The following is a 9779-nucleotide window of genomic DNA, read 5'->3' as shown; positions in this document are numbered from 1 at the left end:
GACCAAGATGGACAGTCGATCGACCGTCCTATACAGTACAGCACGCAATTCTTTTTCGAATCATTTTTTTTCTTTTTTTTTTCAATTCTATTTTTTTCTTCTTTCTTTCCTTTTTCATCTTCCCAACGTCATCTCAAAATGAGCATTAGCTACCAAAAAACGAAGTAACAATCCCAAAAACTAAACTACTAGCTTGACAAGGGCAGGCTAAATATAGGATGTAGTTAACGGGACAAAAAGGCTATTTTTGGTAGTGTGGAGCTTATGGGCAAAACGAAAAAGGGGAACCTCTTCCACATGTGTCAACTAACCACAAACCGAATGCATACAGGTATTAAGCAGATTAAGTTCATATTTATGCAAATTTATGTAACATGTCTTACAAGGAGTAACTACTCACAATCCTAGATAAACCGGTCACAGATGTCACCAGTTATAGGCTCTAAATCTCAGAAAATATAAGTAGTTTGCCAAAATTCTAAGTCAAGTCTCAAGTCCAGCAAATAATTAACGAAAACTCGTAGACTATGCATATGTGATTCTACTAATAGCATGTCAATTTAGCACGGCTTAGGCATAAAACAGCTGAAAATGCAATGTCATCATTGAAATACTACCGTTCCGACTCGACCTAAATGCTAAAATAAACGTGCAATTTTTAGATTTTTGAAATTTTTCAATTTTTTTTTTTTTGTATATATAAGAGAAAATAAACAACAATGCAAGACAAAATGTAAACGTGAATGCAAGCAAATGAAATGCAACGCAAAACCCTTCCCCAAACCAAATCACACAATGTCCCCATTGTGCAAAATCATATAGTGAAGTAAAAGGAAAACGGGAATTTGCGTGAAATTAATTAAAAAGGACATGAAGTAAGGACTCGGAAACTCACAAGACTTTAAGCGCAGCAAAAGGAAACCTCCCCAAACCAGCGTGAGCTAGGAGGTTTCAGTAGCCAGCAGTGCTACCAATAAGTACCTGAAAAGAAACAAAAGTACCATGCGTAAATCCCCGAGAAAACAATTATTGAAACGCAAAATTATGTGTAAAATAAAGAAACGGAAGAAAACAGAAATGAGTCGGAGAATAAAGTGGAGAAAAGACTCCCTCAATTCCGCGAATCGACCAAACACAGCAGGGGAATGATCGAAAACAGGTACAGCAGCGAACATGGTCGATCGACCACATCACCCAGTCGATCGACCAGGGTGAACAGGAATAGAAGCTCCTGGAAGTGTAGCGCTCAGTCGATCGACCATACTGGCCAGTCGATCGACTGGTGGACCTGCTGTAAATTTATGATTTCTTCGAATTAGCTCAATAAATTGAGCTATCAAGGTCTATGAACCTGCAATTACACACAATAACGCGCCCAAAATTGCGCAAAACCCAAAGCAATAGTCTAAAGTGTTCGAAATCCTAAGCAAACTTATTAAAATGCGAAGTCTCGCGCATACGAAAAATGATAAATAGTCTTAAAAAGCAATAAAATGTTGTTTGAAAAAGCCTTAATCAACTAATAGTTGATCAAGAATGGCCACGGAATAGCCCTCTTGCTCGGCTTCTGGCTACAAGAAGTAGCCTCTACAGTGCTCATCTTCTCAGCTGCACTCTTCTCAACTCCAACATTCGCGGAACTCAACGGATCAACGACTTCAGCATCTCCCCAATTAATGACCTCTTCTGGCTCATCAAAGTCTAAGTCGGACTCCGTAACTTTGGCTGGCTCCTCATCAGTGCCATAGCTAAGACATCCTAGACCGCCTCTTTGAACGATTGGCTCCTTCACAGCTGGAGCAACATGCGGCTCTTCCTTCCCCAAACCAGCTCCTGCAACATCCAAAACAGAAGAATCTTCCTCCAATTTGCTCCCAATCTGGGGCGGAGGTGTTATAGCAGAAACAGGCATAGAGACAGGCATGTCAGATAGCATAAAATAGGATTTCTTTTCAGAAACCGTATTACAAGTGACTGGCCACATGGGGTCTTTCTTCTTAGCTGTCTGGGCAAAGACAATGGAGTGTTTCCCTACTTTGAAGGTCAAAGTCCCTGAGCCAACATCTATAACTGCACCAGCAGTGTGTAGAAATGGTCTACCCAATATGATAGGAATGTGGGCATCCTCGGGCATATCTAGTACAACGAAGTCAACAAGGAAAAAGAACTTTCCTATTTGCACAGGAATGTCCTCTAAGACTCCTATAGGCTGGACCGCAGATCGATCAGCCATCTGTACTATCATGTTTGTGACTGCAAACCTAGTCAATTTCAACTTCCTAGCAAGACTCAAGGGCATGACACTAATACTGGCTCCTAGGTCACACAAGGCCTTCTCAATAGAAAAGGTGCCAATACTACATGGGACTGAAAAACTACCTGGGTCTTCTAGCTTATGAGGTGCAGTGTGGGTCAAATAAGAACACGACTCCTCAGTTAGTGCGACAGATTGCACAGTTTCACGTGACTTCTTTTTAGATAAGAGTTGCTTCATAAATTTCATGTAAGCAGGCACTTGATTAACTAACTCAAGAAAAGAAACTTGTACGTTTAAGCTACGAATAACATTTTCAAATTTGTTAAATGATACCTGTTCCTTTGTCGGCACTAATCTCTCCGGATAGGGGGCTGAAAGAAGTAACTTGGCCCTCTCCTCTAGGTCTCGCATTCCGGCATCGGTGGACTTAGGCTGGAAATCCACTACCTTCTCTTTGTTGTAGCTTGACCCTTCTTCAGACCGTCTCAAAAATGAACCATTAATCGTCATCGGGTCATACTTCAGAACCGGGACTGACCCATCAGCATTTGGGTCTTGCCTCAATATTTTCGGAGTAGTCGTACCCTGGAACAAATGGTCCCTCAAGTTATTTGGCATTGGAGGACGAAAAGACTCACCATCAGCAGCGTTGTCAGTCGATCAACCATGCATGTCGATCGATCGATCCCGACTTCTACGAGAATGTGTTGTTTCTTTTCGCGACTCGATCGATCGATCGGGTATGTCGGTCGATCGACCGACATACCCTGCGATCGTCTTTTTCTTGCTATTATTCGTTACAGCTTTCTTCTTGCTTGGTTCCGCCTCATCTTTTCCAGTAGCTTCCTCGACCATAGCGGGCCCATCAAGGGTAGACCCACTCCTCAAAGTAATTGCATTAAGGGTCTCCTTTTGATCCGTCTGCGACGGTAAATGGCCCGGAGCTCGAGTTGCACTCTTGCTAGCCAATTGAGCGATTTGGCTCTCAAACATCTTCATCCCGGCCTCTCTAGCTTGAGACTCCTTCAGCAACAAATTTTTCAACTCGGCAAATTCGGAGCCTTGGGACTGTTCTTTCTTCTTGTGGAACATACAAAGTGGCTTTTGGTATGCTGATCTTTTGCTTATGAGGGGGCACATAATTCTGCATTCTTTCTTCTTTGTGGAGGTGGAGTCGAATTTAGGACATTTTGGCTACTCCACCTCAAGTTCGGATGGACATTCGGCTCAAAATAAGTGTTTGTCTGCCTATAATGTTGAAAGGCAGCACAAGACTCATAGGGATTAGGACAATGGTCTGAAACATGTCCCTCAGCTCCACATCTTTTACAGACGAAAGTACCATCTGACACAGCATTCACTTGATATATCCCTCCTTTCAAAGCTCCTCCCAACTCGTACTTATCAAATCTCACCGTGAGAGCCTCTAATGCAGCTATAGAAGGGGATTCAGCACTTCTCTTTTGGTTTCCCCTGGAATTTCCATACTCAGCTTTATGGGTGGCCAAATCATCAATAATCTTCCACCCCTTCGTCTCTCCAACATTCTCCTGGAATCTGCCATTAGCTGCCGCATCCAGGATAGCCCTCTGATCGTCATAAATCCCATTATAAAATTGATTTCATAGGCTCCACTTCTCAAACCCATGATGCGGAATAGTTCGCACTAGCTTCTTGAAACGGACCCATGCCTCATGAAAATTCTCATCAGGACCCTGTTTAAAGCTCGTGATCTGAGCTCTAATGGCATTTGTCTTCGAGGCAGAGAAGTATTTCTTGTAGAATGCCAGGGCCAGCGACTTCCAATCAGTGATCCCGTTAGCAGCTTGATCCAGGTCTCTGTACCACTCCCTTGCAGCATCACGAAGAGAGAATATGAACATGGTCTCCTTCACCTGGTCCTGGGTCACACCAGTTGGTGGGGGTATGGAACAGCAATAATCAATGAATGTCTCCATATGCTTAGTTGCATCTTCATTTGCAGCTCCCCCAAATTGGTTTCTCTCAACCAAGTTGATATAGGACGGTTTTGGCTCGAATTTTCTGTCCGTCCCTGGTAATGTGAATCCCTTATAGAGATTCTCAGCTGTCGGCTCAGAGTGACTAGCTATACTTGCTTCTTCAGCCATGTCTGGAGATGTGACGGTCTCAGCTGAAGAAGTAGAAATAGGTGACGAAGGTGGATCCTCTTCAAAAAGCTCGTTCTCGTAGTAACTAGACAGAGTACTCAGCTCTTCCTCTATCGGCAATATTCTAGATGATCGTCTCAACTCACGCAAAGTCTTCTCAATCTCAGGATTGAACGGTAGTAATTCACCACCCTGTGACCTGCGCATAAGAAGAAACTACAAGTAGAATATGAGAATAGTTTAAGGAACAGATGTCCCTTAAACTAATAGAAAGACTAAAAATAAAACAGCTAATAATTTTAAACAATTGCTTCCCCGGCAACGGCGCCAAAATTTGATGCTTGTCGTTGTGTGCAGCAAAGATAATATTTATAATCCAAACTACTACTATAGCTAGTGGCAGTCAGGGTCGAACCACAGGGAGGCGATGCAATCAATAGTTGTCTGATTTTAGTCTTTAAAGTAACAAGGTGTGGGGGTTTGATTTGATTTGGTCTATAGCTAAAGGCAATAAAAGACAGTAAACTAAATAAACGGATGAAAACAAATATTAAAAGGGTGCTAAGATGGTCGGTTCACTATAGTTTCGGCGGCAATGTACTAGGTAGGTCTAAAATAAACACGTGAGACGGGAAAATAAGAAGTCCTCTCGGTCCATTCTTACAGGTAGCATCTTTCGATCTCGCTACAGGTCCCTAATATCACTAATACTAACTTTCGTCCTGAAAAGTGACTAAAAAGGCTAAATTAACTCATCTCTCGATCTTATTAATTTAGTCGTCTTAATTAGGTAGGCTATCTCCCTTCCCTATCTTTCGATCTTTATTGGGTCGGTCAAATCCTAGGCATTCAACTAGCCGCGTGCACTCGATTCGTCAAACATAGCAATTAAATTAATTAAAACGAAGGTAAAACTCACGTGGCGATCGATCGACCGGGGTGTGCGGTCGATCGACCGTGGCGCGATTCCAGTCTACTATTCTAATGCCGCCTACTTCTCTGATTCCCTACATCCTAGCACAGGTATTTACCTACTCATGATCAGAATGAAAACAACATTAAGATTAAGGAATAAAACTACTGAATTCATGATTGAAATAATTAAACAAACAAATAACATAAAACGATAATTTCGAAGCCGGAAACTAATCTAGCAATTCTATACTATCAGCAAATTAAAGCAATGACACTGAATATAAGAACGGAAGAGTACCGTGAAGGGAATCACAGAAGAAAGATCAAAACCGATTGCAAAACAGAAACTTTTTCAATGAAAGAATCTAAACTAATGTATGTGTAGAACTTGATAATAAAACTGAATTAAAGCTTGATAATCATTCTGAATAACCTAGGTTACGTTATATAGAATATCGCGTAACACTTATTCCTAAACCTAATATACAATGGGCTTTGGAAATCTCGTTCTATTAATTCACGTCAGGATTAACGGTATGGTCGATCGACCATAGCGTAATGGTCGATCGATCGAACTATCTTTGAATGTGGCTCCTGTAAGTCGTGCGTTGGTCGATCGACCATGAAGGCCAGTCGATCGACTGCTTTAGCTGATAGTCCGCTTCTAATTCTTCATAAAATTATCTTTCAGGCCTCGCAATGCGCACCAAGCTCGTTCCTTGAGTAAATACTTCACGTCAAATGCAATGCAAGGTACTCGAGGACGGATTTAGCTTGATTTCCGCTGGATTCTTCACATTTCTGCAATAATGTACACAAACACGAAAGTAGACGGAAATAGGGAGAATAGTAGCATAAACTACATAAATGAGCTCTGAAATACGTGTAAAATGAGGTGTAAAACATCATATAAATGACACGCATCAACTGCTCAGCTCCACGGCCCACTCCTCATGCCACCGTGCCTGTCCGGCCATCATACGTACAGGACCACGGCACTTGCACATCCCCGTGCCTGACCGACCAAATAATCTCAATAGCAATGCCAATCTCAATACCAATCTCTTTCACAACCAATCAACAACAAAGAACCAACCAACAATATAATAATATGATCATAAGACAACAATGATAATAATATGCTCAAGACAACAATTACGACGATATGCTAAAGACAACAATTGCAACAATAATCCATCTTTCAACAATTCACCAATTACCAATATAGTATAGTTAAGTAGTTAACCTACCTCTTAGCAAATCTTCTTTATAATCAATTAATTAAAAAGCCTCTTCCACAAATTCACCACCTAAACAATAATTAAATTATGTATAATTATTAACTAATCTTATTAATAAATTTAAGATGTAAACTACCCAAAAAAAATCCCGCAAAATGGCACAAACAACACCCCAACCACACGGCCAACCGACAGTGGTCAACCCGCCGGTCAACAGCCACCACGGCTACAATCAAGGGCCCTTACGGTCACGGTCAACGGTTAAGGGTATGGTCAAGGTCAAACGTAAACAATTGATATTAGGTGATTAGATAACTTACCACAATTTAATTATCGCAAGGTGAAAAACTCCGTCTTAAAGTTGTCTCACAAAAGCTCTCCTCACAATTGTATTTGAGTTTTAGAAGAAGAATAATTATGATTGTGAGGCATAGGGTTGGTATTTATATAAATTGGTAGGAGAAGTAGAAAGGTTCTAGGAAAGTCCTTTTAATAATAAAATAATGAAAATATCTTAAAGCATAGGCAACACCCAAACCAAATACCACCTTCCTTCAACTTGGTCCCACCGTGGCCCTACACGGCTCACCCACACGGTCCAACCCGTGGTCCCCACTCCGTCTTAATTGCTTATTTTATTTTACTTCTTTTCTTTTACGACTACAACTTATTATTTATTTATTCCACTTAATATTTATTCATCTTATTATTTATTTACGACTATTCACATAAATATAAATATAAACTACTAATTAAAATACGGAGTATTACAGTCTTCCCTCCTTAAAAAGAACTTCCTCCCGAAGTTCACCGCTCCTTACTACTCAACCAACCAATCAATTTATGAACGAACACACACTTAAATAAATTACTAACAGAAATGATCACAAATTAACGCGGTGTTATATCCTACCCCCGTAAAAAAAAAAAAAAAGAGTTACGTCCTCGTAACTAACATACCTTATGCAAACAAATGAGGATACTTCTCTTTTATCTCATCTTCAACCTCCCATGTAGCTTCCTCGACATTATGATTAGACCATAAAACTTTCACCAAAACGACCTCACTATTTCTAGTTTTCCGCACCTTTCTGTCTAAAATCTCCTTAGCCACCTCCTTATAAGACAAATTCTCATCCATTTCAACTGTCTCAACTTCTAACACATAAGTAGGATCACTCACATACTTCCTTAACTGTGAAACATGAAAAACATTATGAACCCTTGCCAAAGCTGGTGGAAGTGCAAGACGATATGCCACTTCACCAATTCTATCTAAAATCTCATAAGGTCCAATGTACTTCTAACTCAACTTTCCTCTCTTACCAAATATCATCACCACCTTCATTGGTGATACTTTTAACAACACTTTGTCTCCGACAGCAAACTCAATCTCACTCCTTCTCAAGTCTGCATAACTCTTTTGTCGATCTTGTACAGCTCTCATCTTTTCTCTAATTACATGCACTTGCTCAACCATCTGCTGAATCAATTCTGAACCCAGTGTCACGGCTTCAGTGACATCGTCCTAACAAACCGGACTCCTACACTTTCTCCCATACAAAGTTTCAAATGGTGCCATACCAATACTAGCATGATAACTATTATTATAAGAAAATTCTATTAAATCTAACCTTTCTTTCCATGATCCTCCAAACTCCAAAACACAAGATCTCAACATGTCCTCTAAAGTCTGAATAATTCTCTCCGTCTGTCCATCTGTAGCTGGATGAAATGCAGTGCTCTTTTTAAAGTCGTACCCATACACTTCTGCAATTCTTGCCAGAACTTAGAAATAAACCTTGAATCACGATCAGAAACAATATCCTTTGGAATTCCGTGTAACTTCATGATACTCCTTATATAAGCTTTAGCTAACTCAGCCTTACTCCAAGTATCCTTTATTGGAATCAAGTACCATGTCTTAGTCAAACGATCTACTACCACCCAGATCATAATATTGCCCTTCTGAGTACGAGGTAATTCAACAATAAAATCCATAGAAATACTCTCCCACTTCCATTCGGGCACATCCAAAGATTGTACTTTCCCCTGTGGTCTCTTATGTTTACCCTTTGGCAAACCAAATATCTAGAAACAAACTCAGCATCCTCCTTTTTCATCCCAGGCTACCAACACGTTTTCTTCAAGTCCTTATACAGCTTATCTCCTCCAGGATGCACAGAATATGGCGTAGAATGTGCTTCAGTCAAAATCTTTCTTTTCAATTCCTCGTCATCAGGTACACACCACCTTCTATCGAATCTCAAACCACCATCTACCCCTATAACAAATTGTGACGGCACGCCCTCCTCCACGACCGCGCACCACTTCTCCAACTTCGGATCTCCTTTGTGCTTCTCCCGGATTTCAGCATACAATTCTGGTTCAACCGTCAAATCCCCAACTGAATCCCCCTTCCTTATTACACAAATTCCCATTTTTCTTAGTTCATCTTGCAACTTAACCCGTGACATAGCTAAACACAAGGCATGAACCGACTTCCTACTCAAAGCATCTACTACCACATTACCCTTTCCCTCATGGTAAACTATCTCCATATCATATTCCCCAATCAATTCTATCCACCTCCTTTGTCTCATATTAAGCTCCTTCTGAGTATAAATATATTTAAGGCTCTTATGATCAGAAAATACCTTAAAAGTAGCTCCATATAAATAATGCCTCCATAACTTAAGAGCAAACACGACCGCCCCTAGCTCCAGATCGTGTGTTGGATAATTCTCTTCATACGATCTCCACTGTCTTGAAGCATAAGCGATTACTCTCCCTCTTTGCATCAACACACACCCCAATCCGTTTTTCGAAGCATCGGTATACACCTCAAAATCCTTACTTCCTTCCGGTAAAGATAAGACAGGAGCTGTGGTCAAGCGCTCCTTCAAGGTCCGAAAAGCCGACTCACAACTCTCATCCCACTTAAACCTATTCTCCTTTCTCATCAAAGTTGTCAAAGGCTTAGCTAATTTAGAGAAATCCTTCACAAACCTCATGTAGTAGCCAACCAATCCCAGAAACTTCGCACATCCGCCACGTTTTTCGGTTTCTCCCAGTTAGACACTACTTCTATCTTACCTGGATCAACCGACACTCCCTCATTTGACACTGCATGCCCCAAAAATGCTACTTTATCCAACCAAAACTCACATTTACTCAACTTAGCATATAAAAAATTCTCCCCCAAGGTTTGCAAAACAATCCTTAAATGCTTCTCAT

At 40.7% G+C, this 9779-nt stretch overlaps 1 non-coding gene across 1 annotated transcript; it reads left to right on the top strand.

Annotated features, from left to right (window-relative positions):
• Window positions 1–3898: 3898 nt before the first annotated feature.
• Window positions 3899–4005, top strand: LOC141625332 (small nucleolar RNA R71). The gene has a single exon (XR_012535118.1). It is a non-coding gene; the product is annotated as a small nucleolar RNA R71 (small nucleolar RNA).
• The last annotated feature ends 5774 nt before the right edge of the window (window positions 4006–9779 follow it).

Source organism: Silene latifolia, chromosome X (assembly GCF_048544455.1).
Source record: "Silene latifolia isolate original U9 population chromosome X, ASM4854445v1, whole genome shotgun sequence".
In the NCBI taxonomy this organism is placed as follows: Eukaryota; Viridiplantae; Streptophyta; class Magnoliopsida; order Caryophyllales; family Caryophyllaceae; genus Silene; species Silene latifolia.
Note: the sequence above shows the minus strand (reverse complement) of the source record. Positions and strands in the feature narration are given on the sequence as shown.